General features: G+C 38.4%; 1 protein-coding gene across 11 annotated transcripts in view; it reads left to right on the top strand.

Annotated features, from left to right (window-relative positions):
• The window catches only part of GARIN2 (golgi associated RAB2 interactor family member 2), a 35639-nt gene continuing 22299 nt past the window's right edge, over positions 1 to 13340 (top strand). For 5 of the 11 annotated variants that reach the window (XR_015252274.1, XR_015252272.1, XM_086709496.1 and 2 more), the window contains exons 1-3: positions 3 to 481; positions 9974 to 10137; positions 10222 to 10309. The gene's annotated coding sequence lies outside the window, so the exon portion shown is untranslated. Of the gene's footprint in view, positions 482 to 9973; positions 10138 to 10221; positions 10310 to 13340 lie in introns of all 11 variants that reach the window. The other 6 variants (XR_015252271.1, XR_015252269.1, XR_015252275.1 and 3 more) reach the window with 5 other exon arrangements.

Below are 13340 nucleotides of genomic sequence, written 5' to 3'. Positions count from 1 at the left end.
CAGAAAATTGGGATGTAAGGAAATTGATGAATTATCAATTGAATGGTAAACAGTATAAAGTGTCTTCAACTTTCTCAGCATGGTATCTTTTCCATGGTGATTCTACTGCTAAGTTGACTTTTTTCTCCAAAGAAGCCTCTGTAAACTTCACAGACAACCAGAAGTACCGCTCCCCAGCTGCCAGTGGGAATGCTGGCAACACTTGATCTCAGCGGCTGACGTTCAGGGCTGCTCCTTCCCAGGGCTCTTCTCTTACTTCAGAGACTATGTCAACACATTGTGATGCAGGAGCAATAGAACAATGCCCAGAGCAGCCTGGCCTCCTCTGCTTCTTTTACTAAGTGGTTAGTTGCCTACCTGGTAGACATAAACACCTTCTGACAAAGAAATGTGAAAAGAGTTGGAAACCTGCTGTTTGGAGACTATTCTCCTACTAGACATCCAAGAGATCTCCAGAGATCTATTTCAGCCTCACATCTATGTAAGTACAATTTCAGTGTGAACCTGAGGAAGAAGGAAATGGATAGTACTTGAATGAATTCAAGTACTTCAAGGGCAAAAATGTCTATTTTCTTTCCATCTTCCTCTTTTCCTTCTAGTTTCATGTCTTATACTACAACCAGAACAGCAGGAAAGCTCAGAGACTTAACTCTAGCTACTGGATTTTTCTTAAAAATAATTTCATTGAGAATTTGCGTTAAAATGAAAGCAAGTTTTCTAATTGTCTTTAAATTTTGGTTTTCTGGGCCGCCTGGGTAGCTCAGTCTATTAAGTGTCCCACTCTTGGTTTCAGTTCAGGTCATGATCTCACGGCTTCGTGAGTTCAAGCCCTGCGTGGGGCTCTGTGCTGACAGTACGGAGCCTGCTTGGGATTCTCTCTCTGCGCCTCCCCCACTTGCTCTGTCTCTCTCAAAATAAATAAATAAACTTTGAAAATAAATAATTAATTAATTTTGGTTTTCCAAACCATTACCCCAATTTTCTTTCATTGAGTGAGAATTGAATGAACTTTTGGAAAGACGGTCACTTTTCATTATTCAAATGGGAGAGAAGATCCAGAATACAGGGCTTTCCTGTTCAAAGCTGAACGATTAGCTGGGGGCCCCATGGGGAGAATTCGGTCCACAACAGTCCAGCCTTCTCAAAGGTGTGACCAGAACTGCAACATAGAATTGTGATGCAGCAATCCTAAAAATATGTTTGCTAGTGTGTTAAGAATGTTTAAAAAAAAAGCTGTCTAAGGAGAGGCTATGCTTCAAAGTGCTATGAAGAGCCAACCTGAAAGCACAAGTACCACAGAGAACAAGTAATGGGTAAACACTGCCATGTAAGAGCTTTTATGTAATTACAGATGAGAAATAACGCACACAGAAGAAAAGGCAAGAGAATCTAGGTGGTCAGTATAAGGGCGTGCACTATAGAATTCTTTCTGTTTTGTTTTGTTTATTCTTGAGAGAGCCAGAGAGAGAGCATGAGCTGGGGAAGTGCAGAGAGGAGGGAGACAGAGGATCTGAGGCAGGCTGTGCACTGACAGCAGCGAGCCCGACTCAGGGCTTGAACTAAAGAACCATGAGATCATGACCTGAGCCGAAGTTGGGACACTCAACTGACTGTGCCACCCAGGCGCCTCTCACTATAGAATTCTTAAAACTTTGCTATAGGTTGGAAAATTTTTTATAATAGACTACCAGTGGGAAAAGATCAAATGGGAATGGTAAATAGCAAACAATTATAGACACCCTTCCAAATTAAGTGATCAGAAAAGGCCCTGAAAACATTTCCATGTTGGCTCCCAGACTCCTGCTCCCTCCCTTTCCCGATTTCCATTAAAGTCAAACTGTCACCAGTCCACAAAATTCACAGTGACTACATTCATTCCTGGGAAAATCAAGACATTCCACCACCGCCCACAGGTGAATATACTTCATATCCACACTATTCTTAGCCCTAATAGGGCCTTGGTCATCTTGAAACATTACCCAGAGAAGGAAGTCTGGTGATGTCATGGGAAGTCTGGAGCAAAGCTGAAGAAGTTCCATCCCTGAAATATATACAGCTCATTGCCTCTCTGTGTTTCATGTCCCCATTAAACTGCTGGCATTGGTTTCTGATTTGTAATCCAATTTAATATGGAATCTCTCTACCTTTTCTTTTTACTAAAAGTAGCCAACAATGCTTTTTCAAATGACAGTCATATTGTAATTCTCCAGAAAAATGCAACCTTTTGTAACTATCTCCTGAATTAATCTTCATCTGGTTAAAGCCAAAAGAGAGAAAAGAGGATGGGGGGGGCACTAATTAAAAGAAATAACAAAGAATGTAAAGAATCTGCTTGTGACAGGATAAGTTAGGGTCCATCTCAAATACAATTAGATTCCTTCACGCTCTGTAACACAGTTAAAACCCTTATACATGCTCTCCCCGTACAATACTTGCTTAATTAGATGTAGAAAACATTTATTGAGCCTAGGGAAAGGCATAAATTATCACAAAAACATAAACTGTGATTGTGAAAATGAATACACAATCCTTGTAGAACAAGTTATAACAAAAGATTCTGTGTATATGTGAAATGAAGCCAGGTTCCCCTGATGCCCTATAGCAAGTCTGCTTTGTTTCTCTGCTCTATTTCACACATTCATTCAAAACGTATTTATTGTAATTCTATAACATATACATTCACTGGCCCTTTGATGTGATCAACCTTTTTTAATACTAAAATTTACTTTTTATTTATGAGTTTTATACTACAGACCTTTATTGTACATGTAATGTTAATAAAGCAAGATAGTATGAACTTCCATAAAGAATTTGCATAAATAAGCCTTGCTTTATTTTTAAAATATTTATGTAGAATCTACAAATGGTGTACTCATTAATATGAGTAACACTGTTGCAAATTTCACTTGCAACATCTCTCTGCTCAGATTTCTCATCATAATGATTGTGGTCATATCATTCTCTAAACTGCAGTGGTCACAGGGCAATGCAAGAGAAGCATAAATGCGTAGGAATTTATGCTTCGTTATCTACATTTATCCTTATTAAAAATGTATCCATGGAGGGGCACCTGGGTGGCTCAGTCGGTTAAGCATCTGCCTTCAACTCAGGTCATGATCTCACAGTTTGTGAGTTTGAGCCCCGCGTCAAGCTCTGTGCTGACAGCTCAGAGCCTGGAGCCTGCTTTGGATTCTCTGTCTCCTTCTCTCTCTGCCCCTCCCCCTCTTGTGCTCTGTCTCTCTCTCAAAAACAAATAAATGTAAAACTTTCTGAGGGGAAAAAAATGTATCCATGGAAATGATGGAAATGTTCTAAAGTGAGATTATGGTGATGGCTGTACAATTCTGTAAATACACTAAAAATCATTGAAATAGGTGAAGTTGATACTATGTAAATTATATCTCAATATCTCAATAAAGCTATATTAGAAACTGATCCATAAGTAAAATTATTAAGAGAACAAAAATATCTGGAAAAGTCCAGCCCACACAAATTAGAATTATTTTGAATCATCGTAATTAATAACAATATCTCAGTAAGGGTTGCTAATTGGATAAGAGGGCTGGGGGCTATGAGCTATCTGGCTGTTCTGGTCTTCCCACAGGAAAGCACAGCAGAGCACAGGGAACTTATCAGAGTGAGGGCCATGAATTATCTACTGCTTTTTAAGAGAAACTCATTTCTCAAGCATCAGCTTAGCCACTGGGCACAATTAATTTTGGTACATCTTACAGAAGATTGTGATGTTCCAAATAGGTCCACACCATGATTGGTAACTCCTGCTTTTAAAATATTTAATGTTATAGGAAAATATTAATATGTCTTATATGTAACATACAATGTATATATCTAACATACAACATTGTGTATTTTACATATTATATAAATATATATTTATAAAACTAAAAAGATATATATACCAAAACTTTAGTACTATCTCCAGATATTGAGAGTAAACCTACTAAATAGGGTCTTCTTTAAATTTTTTGAATGTCTATTTATTTTTAAGAGAGAGACAGAGTGTGAACAGGGCAGAGAAAGAGGGAGACACAAAATCCAAAGCAGGCTCCAGGCTCTGAGCTGTCAGCACAGAGCCCGACGCAGGGCTTGAACTCGCGATCATGAGATCATGACCTGAGCTGAAGTTGGACGCTTAACCGACAGAGTCACCTAAGCGCCCCTAAATAGTTAATTTAACAGTTGATGATTATGCTTTGGGATCTTTGACAAAATGTGTGGTGGTGTGTGTGTTTAGCCAAAATTGGTTTCATAAAACAATTCATATGTCTCAAGAACAGTGCAGTCTCAGCTCATTACCAGGATAATGGGAGAGGTGTGGGAAGGGTTTGTGGTGGACAGATTGGTAATCTCGAATGACAGTTACAACAAAACCAGTTAAAATTCACACATTTATTTTTACCATCTATACACATGATCCAAAAGTGTCAAAACAATTCTGGAACAAATGTTTAGAAACGAACACCACACAGGTGAAGATAAAAGATTCTGTTCCATTTTCAGCTCCTTAGCTGATCTCCTCTTTGTTCCAGAGTTCAAAATGGATGAGAAGGGCAAGGCCCAGTGTGGCTGCAAATTCACTGCAAATTTCTTCTCTGTGGCCCTAATTTCACAATTACACTTGCACCCTCAGGAGATTGTCCACTGACTGCTCTCTGGAGGGACTGTTCTTGCATCAAAGGGATCCTGGGGACCACATAAATGACTGCTGGAAGGGGCATTCCCTAGTCCTAGTGACCACAGAGAATCCACAGATTATCATGAATTTGCTAACAGTAGACATTGCAGGTTGTCACTTTTCTTAGAGTGATTTTTTTTTTAATGTGCACTTTGTCACTCACTTCTGGATGAGCAGAAGTTGACTACTGCATTTCATCAGATCTAAGATCCATCAATTATTATATCCATTATGTTATGGACCACTGAGAAAGAAAAAAAATGCTGCTAATTACACAATTAAATGCTTTCTCATTACTTAGAAGTTTTCCACACAATGTCTGTCATACTCTATTCTGTCATCCTCTGTGCATTTCTTAAAAGAGTGCTCCACTCCAGTCTCTGGGAACTTCTTCCTAAACTCTGACAGGTCTTCTGCAAGTTTTATACTGGAACTTTCTTGACCACATCAGAAGGTATCAACAAAATGTTTTCAGATTATCATTAGAAACACATTTTATTTTTATCCAAGTATAAATTAATATACAGTGTTATATTTCAGGTGTACAATATAATGATTCAACAATTCTATACATTTCTCAGTGCTCATCAAGATAAGTGTATTCTTGGGATGCCTGGGTGGCTCAGTCAGTTAAGCACCTGACTTGATTTCAACTCAGGTCATGAGCTCACAGTTTGTGAAATCGAGCCCCGTGTCAGGCTCTGTGCTGACAGTTCAGAGCCTGCTCAGGATTCTCTCTCTCTGCCTCTCTTTCTGCACCTACCCCGCGCACACTCTCTCTCTGTGTCATAAATAAATAAACTTAAAAAAAAAAAAAAAAGAGGGGCAACTGAGTGGCTCAGTTGGTTGAGTGTCCGACTTCAGCTCAGGTCATGATCTCACGGTTGGTGAGTTCGAGCCCCGCGTCAGGCTCTACGCTGACAGCTCAGAGCCTGGAGCCTGTTTCAGATTCTGTGTCCCCCTCTCTTTCTGCTCCTCTCCTGCTCGCATGCTGTCTCTCTCTCTCAAAAATAAAGATTTTTTTTTAATAAAAAAAAAAAGATAAGTGTATTCTTTATCCCCATCACCTATTTCATCCATCCCCCTATTCACCTCACTCTGGCAACCACCAGGTCTCCATATTTAAGAATCTGCTTTTTTGTTTTCTTTGTCTGTTTTGCTTCTTAAATTATTCCACATATAAGCATATGGTATTTGTCTTTCTCTAGTGACTTATTTCATTTAGCATTATACCCTCTAGGTCCATCCATGTTGTTGCAAAGGGCAAGATCTCATTCTTTTTTATGGCTGAGTAATATTCTATCGTATATATACATATACATCTTTATTCATTCATCTATCATTGGGCACTTGGGTTGCTTCCACAACTTGACTTTTGTAAATAATGCTGCAATAAACATAAAGGTGCATATGCTTTTTGAATTACTGTTTTTGTTTTCTTTGGGTAAAAATACTCATTAGTGGAATCAAATGGTAATTCTATTTTTAATTTTTTGATGAATCTCCATACTGTTTTTCACAGTGCCTGTACCAATTTGCATTCACACCAACAGTGCATGTGGGTTCCTTTTTCTCCATATCCTCACCAGCACTTGTTATTTCTTGTCTTTTTTATTTTAGCCATTTTGACACATGTACAGTTATATCTCCTTATAGTTTTAATTTATATTTCTCTGATGATTACTGATGTTGAGCATCTTTTCACGTGTTTGTTGGCCATCTGAATGTCTTTGGAAAAACGTTTATTCAAGTCCTTTGCCCATTTTTTAATTGGGTTTTGTGTGTGTGTGTGTGTGTTGAGGTGTATAAATTCTTTAAATATTTTAGGTATTAACATCTTATTGGATATATGATTTGCAAATAAATTCTTCCATTCAGCAGGTTGCCTTGTTTTGTTGATTTGGGGCGGGGAGGGAGGGGGTTGGTTTGGGTTTGTGTTTGTTTTTATTTTTGTTTTTGTTTGTTTGTTTTTTGCTTTTTGTTTTGGTGTAGTCCTGATAGTTTAACTTTGCTTTTGTTTCCCTTGCCAGAGGAGACATATCTGGAAAAATATTTCTACAGCTGATGTCAAAGAAATTACTTCCTATTTTTTAAAGTAATTTTATAGTTTCAGGTTCACATTTAGGTTTTTAATCTATTTTGAGTTTACTTTTGTACATGGCATAAAGATGTAGTCCAGATTCATTCTTTTACATGTAGTATCCAGTTTTCCTCATACCATTTGTTAAAGAGACTATCTTTTTCCCACTGTATATTGTAGATTAATTGACCATAAAAGTGTGGGTTTATTTCTGGACTCTCAGTTCTGTTTCATTGATCTATGTGTCTATTTTTGTGCCAGTACCATACTATTTCAATTACTACTAGCTTTGCAGTGTATCTTGAAATCCGGGATGTATTGCCTCCAGCTTTGTTCTTTTTCAACGTTGTTTTGGCTATTTGGGGTCTTTTGTGCTTCCACACAAATTTTAGGATTATTCCGGTTCTGTGAAAAATATTGGTGTCTTGATAGGGATTGCATTAAATATGTAGATTGCTTTGGACATTGTGGACATTTTATCAATATTCATTCTTCCAATCCATGAGCGGGGAATGCCTTTCCATTTGATTGTGTCATCTTCAGTTTCTTTCATCCATTTTATACTTTTCAGAGAACAAATCTTTCACCTCTTGGGTTAAGTTTACCTCAGTATTTTATTCTTTTTGGTGCAATTATAAATGGGATTGTTCTCTTAAATTCTTTCTGTTACTTCATTATTAGTGTATAGAAATGCAACAGACTTCTGTCTGTACCCTTCAACTTTACTGAATTCATTTATCAGGTCTGGTAGTTTTTGGAGTTTTGGAGTAGTTTTTGGAGTCTTTAGAGTTTTGTATTTATAGTCTCATGTCATCTGCAAGTAGTGAAAATTTTACTTCTTCCTTACCAATGTGGATGCTTTTTATTTCTTTTTCTTGTCTGATTGCTGTGGGAAGGACTTTCAGTATTATGTTGAATAAAAGTGGTAACAGTGGACATCCTTGTCTTGTTCCTGATCTTAAAGGAAAAGCTCTCAGTTGTTCACCATTAATTATGAAATTAACTGGGGTTCTTCATATATCGCCTTCATTATGCTGAGGTATGTTCCTTCTAAACGTACTTTGTTGAGGGTTTTTATCATGAATGGATGTTGTACTTTGTCAAATGCTATTTCTGCATCTTTTGAAATGATCATATGGTTTTTATCCTTTCTCTTACTGATGTGATGTATCACACTGATTGATTTGTGAATATTGAACAACACTTACATCCCAGGAATAAACACCACTTGATCATGGTGAATAATTTTAATGTGTTGTTGGATTTGGTTTACTAATATTTTGTTAAGGATTTTTGTATCTATGTTCATCTGAGGTATTGGCCTGTAGCTTTATTCTTTTTTGTAGTATCTTTGGTTGGTTTTCAGGGTGATGCTGGCCTCATAAAATGAATTTGGAAGTTTTCCTTCCTTTTCTATTTTTTGGGTAAGCTTGAGAAGAATACATTTTAACTCTCCTTTAAATGTTTGGTGGAATTTGCCTGTGAAGACATTTGGCCCTGAACTTTGTTGGGACTTTTTTGATTACTGATTCAATTTCATTGCTAGTAATTGGTCTATTCCTCTATTGCTTTAGGATTCAGTTAGGGAAGATGATATGTTTCTAGGAACTTAACTTTTTCTTCTAGATTTTCCAATTTGTTGGCATACAATTTTTCATAATATTCTGTTATAATATTTTGTATTTCTGTGCTGTTAGTTATTCTTTCTCCTCCATCTCTGATTTTATTTGAGTCTTCTCTCTTTGTTTTTTCTTGATGAGTCTGACTAAATTTTTATCAACTTTGTTGACCTTTCCCAAGAACCAGCTTCTGGCTTCATTGTTCTATTGATTTTTTAGTCTCTATTTCATTTATTTCTGCTCTAATACTTATTATTTCCTTCCTTCTATTGGCTTTGGCTTTGTTTGTTGTTCTTTTTCTAGCTGTAAATGTAAGGTTAGGTTGTTTATTTGAGATTTTTCTTGCTTCTTGAGGTAGACCTATACAATCTGCCCTCTTAGATCAGTTTTTGCAAAATTTCAAAGATTTTGGACTATTGTGTTTTCATTTTCATTTGTCCCAAAGTATCTTTTGATTTAGAAACACATTTTATTTTAAAATTTTTTTTTTTCAACGTTTATTTATTTTTGGGACAGAGAGAGACAGAGCATGAACGGGGGAGGGGCAGAGAGAGAGAGGGAGACACAGAATCGGAAACAGGCTCCAGGCTCTGAGCCATCAGCCCAGAGCCTGACGCGGGGCTCGAACTCACGGACCGCGAGATCGTGACCTGGCTGAAGTCGGACGCTTAACCGACTGCGCCACCCAGGCGCCCCTAGAAACACATTTTAAATGACAATTAAATGCAACCCATGTAGTACAATAAATGTACATAATTTAACATGAATAACCATAATTAAATTTGCACACGTGCAGCCAAATAACAACCACCATGCAATTCTCCCCCACCACCACCAGCTGAGTGATCACAAGGAACATTCCATTTCAGAGTTAAACTGAGGAAAAATGTTTCTTAGAATGAATGAAACTTGGGAAATATGAAACTATAAGTGAGCAAGAGGGAACCCAGGGCAGCAAATGCTGAGTAAATTATACTTTTTGACAGAGGGGCAGGTGTCAGTAGACCAATATAAGCTCTCAGGTGCTCACTATGTGACAGCCATGGTGTTCAGTGTTTCCTATACATCACTCTATTGAGTTAAGTAGTTTTATCATCATTTTATAGATGAGAAATTTGAGCTCAGAGATGTTAAGTAACATGCCCAAGGCCACAAAAGTAGGCGACAGAGCCCGAGTATGAACGTGGATGTGTCTGACTCCAGAATCCTTTACAGTCCCAGTTATACCAATTTCCACACTGGCCTATGGCATTGAGTTCTGTAGTTATTATGGTTGTGGTTTACCTTGTCCAGGTATTCCTAAAGGGGTTATTTAAATCACAATTTTACAGAGAGAAAAAAGTATTGTCTGTAGTGACTGCAAGCACAATATGGAGAACGATACACAAGTGACAAAATAGTGAGCTGGAAAGTTAGTAATATAGGCTACTCTGGCTTTTTATGGGAAGAAAATAACTTAGGTTTCTTATGACCCTCCATTGTACAATAGTTATTTGAGTCTGTATTACTTCCTTTGTCACATTATCAAATATCTTACTTGCTTTAAGAGCCCAGGATTTTACCATTTGGCAATTTCAGGTCAACCATGAGCTATGAACTCGTGACTGTCTGGTTCCACTCACCAAAAGACCATGATTAGAATCATTGACAACAGCTCAGCTCAGATATAAACAGCAGCCCTCTGAGCACTTCACCCACCTTGCTTCATTAGGAAAACTCTTTCTAAGGCATGGACCTCTCAGGTAGGAAATAAAAGTAAGGATTTGTACTGAAATTTTCCTCCTTTGTATGCACTTTATTTTCTATTTTTGTTTCCTTCACAAAAGACTTCACCATGAAAAGGAGGAAGCCCAGACTGGAATGAGTTAAAACCTTCGTCTTGGAGAGAGGATTGTGGCTTGGCCCTGAGTTAAGGTGAGATATGTTGATGCATACTAATGAGACCATATTAAGCTCTACATCGTCACACGCTCTCCTTCCCTTTCTCTCTCCATTCTGTCTCCTTTCCTCTCCTTTCCAAGCTGTCTTTGCCTCTTTTCCTCTTCTGGAAACTCAGTGGATCAAGAATGCTACTTTTCTAGATCTCAAGAGGGAGACACATGAACTCAAGAGGGAGAACATGAAGAGAGAGTTTGAGCTGAGAAAGATAAGTGTAAGAAATCACAGCTGTTCTTGAAAATGGAGGGTGAACAACTGCTGTGATTTTGCTTGTCACCCTGACCCAAAGGGTTGCTGACCTTTGTCTTCTTTCCTCCATTATACCTTGCTTTCATCCAAAAATGCTCTTTTGTAATGATTTCTTGCCATGTTCCAGAAGATCCCCCATATATTAGGACCCAAAGAATCCAGTTGATGTTTTGATCACTTGCTGTGTCCTCTGTCTCTGTTAAGGCAGTTTCACTGTCTTTCAACAAAGTGATGATGGTATAAATGCCTTGTGCTGTTGGGTAAGTCATGAAGGAGGGAAAACGTAGATGACAATGAGACTTTAGGTGCTTTTTTCCTACCATCCAATCACTATAAGGATTCTTCCACTGTTGTTGCAAAGGTCTTTTCTAAGAAACCGTGGCTAAATAAAGCCTTTTTGCACTCTAACCCTCAGAACCTGTCCATCTTCTCTAGATCTTCTTTTACACCCCCATCCTCTTCTCTATACCTTTTACTTCCTCTTTCCTTGTAGTATTATTTCCATTAATATCTTTAAAACATCACAAACATACAGAAATATTGCAAGTACACTACAAAGGTCTTTTTTTTCCTGAATCTTTTAAGAGTAATTTGCCAACTTGATGCCCTATTACCTCCAAATACTTTAGTTTGTGTTTCTTACCGTCAAGGGTATTCTCCTCCAGAGCCAAAATTTAACCATCAAAATCAGAACATGAATGTTGCATATTACCATCATCTAATCCTGAGACCCCATTCAAATTTTACCAGTTGTCCCAATAATAGGCTGCCTAGCCAGTTCAGAATCACGATTGCATTTAGTTATCATGTTTCTTTAGTCTCCTTCAGTCTGAAAAAGTTTTAGTCTTTTCTTTGACTTTGACTTGCATTGATATTTTTTAAGATCACAGGCCAATTATTTTGTCAAATATCCCTCTAACTGGCTCTGTCTGATATTTCCTAATGGTTGGATTTGGGTCATGCATCTTTGGGAGGAATATCACAAGGGAATGCTCTGTGCCCTCATTGCATCCTATAAGATGATGCACCATTTTGATTTGTCCCGTTGCTGATGTTGTTCATTCACCACTCCACTATGATGGTGTCTGCACGGCTTCTTCAATGTAAAGTTACTTTTTCCTCCTTGAAAATTAGTAAGTATTTTGAGCTATGTAAATTTCTGTTCCTCACCAAACTTTTAATTTATTAATTTATTTATATCAGTATAGATTCTCAAGTTTTCCTATTTTATTTGACCAGTTCCCCTGTATATAACCAATTACCCTCCTCCTCTACCATCCTCTCTCCTGCTCAGACACCCTCCTCACCCTGCTAGGCTCTGATTTCTTACACTGTACTCCCCTTATCCTGACAACAGAGGTGTTCTTGCCTTCTTTGGGTTCTGAGCCAAGGCTCCCCACTCCCCCAAGTACAGATTCCTGCCTCTCTTTGTCCCAGCTAATGGATTGAAGACAAAATTGTTCAGGAATAAAAGGGAACAGGAAGAAGGATGTCTTCTGTATTCTTTGGTGCTCCCTCTTTTTTCTCTTTTCCATCTGTCCTGACCTATCCTGACCCCTCTCACCCTTGCCAACTCTTGCCAAGTCCTTGCTTTCCAAGCACTCAAGGCAAAATTGAACCATGGACAGTGGCATAAGCTCCACCAGTCAGACTATGAGGGTTTGAATCCTGGTATGGGGACTTAGTTCCCATCCTCTCTGTTTTAGATGGTGGTGGTGGTGGTGGTTTTATCTCTTTCCCATTTTTATCCCCTTAATGCTCTTTCTTTCTTTCTCATTCTTTTTCCATTTTGGCTTCACTCTAGACTGTTTTACTTCCTTGCTTTTCCAGACTCTTTTTACTTTCCCCATGTTCACGTACAGATGTGTTGAAGGGAGGCATTGAGTTGCCACCAGCAGAAGGTCTGATGGGGAATTCCCATGCCCACACTCATATGCTTAATGGGATGTCATGTAGCAGTGGTGTCTGCATCCCATGGCCCTGGCTGGGACAGCAGCAAGACACGTTCACTACTTACCCCTTCACCTGAGCAAAAGGGAAAAAAAGAGTCTTTGAGGAAGGACTGAGGTGGAACTATACACCTGAGGCAGAACACATAAGCAGCTTGCTGGTTAAGGAACCTTCCTCTAACTGGCAGGGAACTTGTGAAAAGGGAAGGGTGATCTTTTGAAAATATGAACAGAATTACATTCTGAGACCATGTTCCCTTCCTGGAATTCTGTCATTTCTGGTAGATAAGAGGCAAAATCCAATGATGTATAGCCATTTTTCTTTGTTGAAGCAGTTTCTGGGGAGAGAGCCAGAACGAGAGACCAGAGGAGATAGACAACAGTCATTGGTTAGAAATCCTCATCCAAGAGCTAAGGATCAGTCAAGGGTGTATGGTCAGGAAAAGACGTTCTCAGTGTAGTGTAGTTTTGATACAGTTCTCACAAAAAAGGATTTGAGAACTCTTCATGATGGCAGGAGCAGTGGTACTATTAATTAGGAAGACAGAACATAATGGTTTGGGGGATGTAGTGTGTGTGTTTCAAGGCCTCCTAGAGAGGTTCTTTCCCTTTCCTAACTGCCCAAATAAATGTGTTGCCAGCCCCATTCCCCAGGCATTTTCTGTTACATGGATCTTTTCTAGAGTCTTGAGAGCTCTAATCATCCAGCATCCTTTTTTTTTTTTTTTTTTTTTTAAGTTGATTATTCTTCCTATAGAGTGTAAGCTGCATGGGGACAGGGATCTTCTCAATCATGTTCAGATGTATCA

Source organism: Puma concolor, chromosome B3, assembly GCF_028749965.1.
Source record: "Puma concolor isolate L17-30 chromosome B3, mPumCon1.1.hap2, whole genome shotgun sequence".
Lineage (NCBI taxonomy): Eukaryota > Metazoa > Chordata > Mammalia > Carnivora > Felidae > Puma > Puma concolor.
This window is presented reverse-complemented; position numbering and strand designations above follow the sequence as displayed.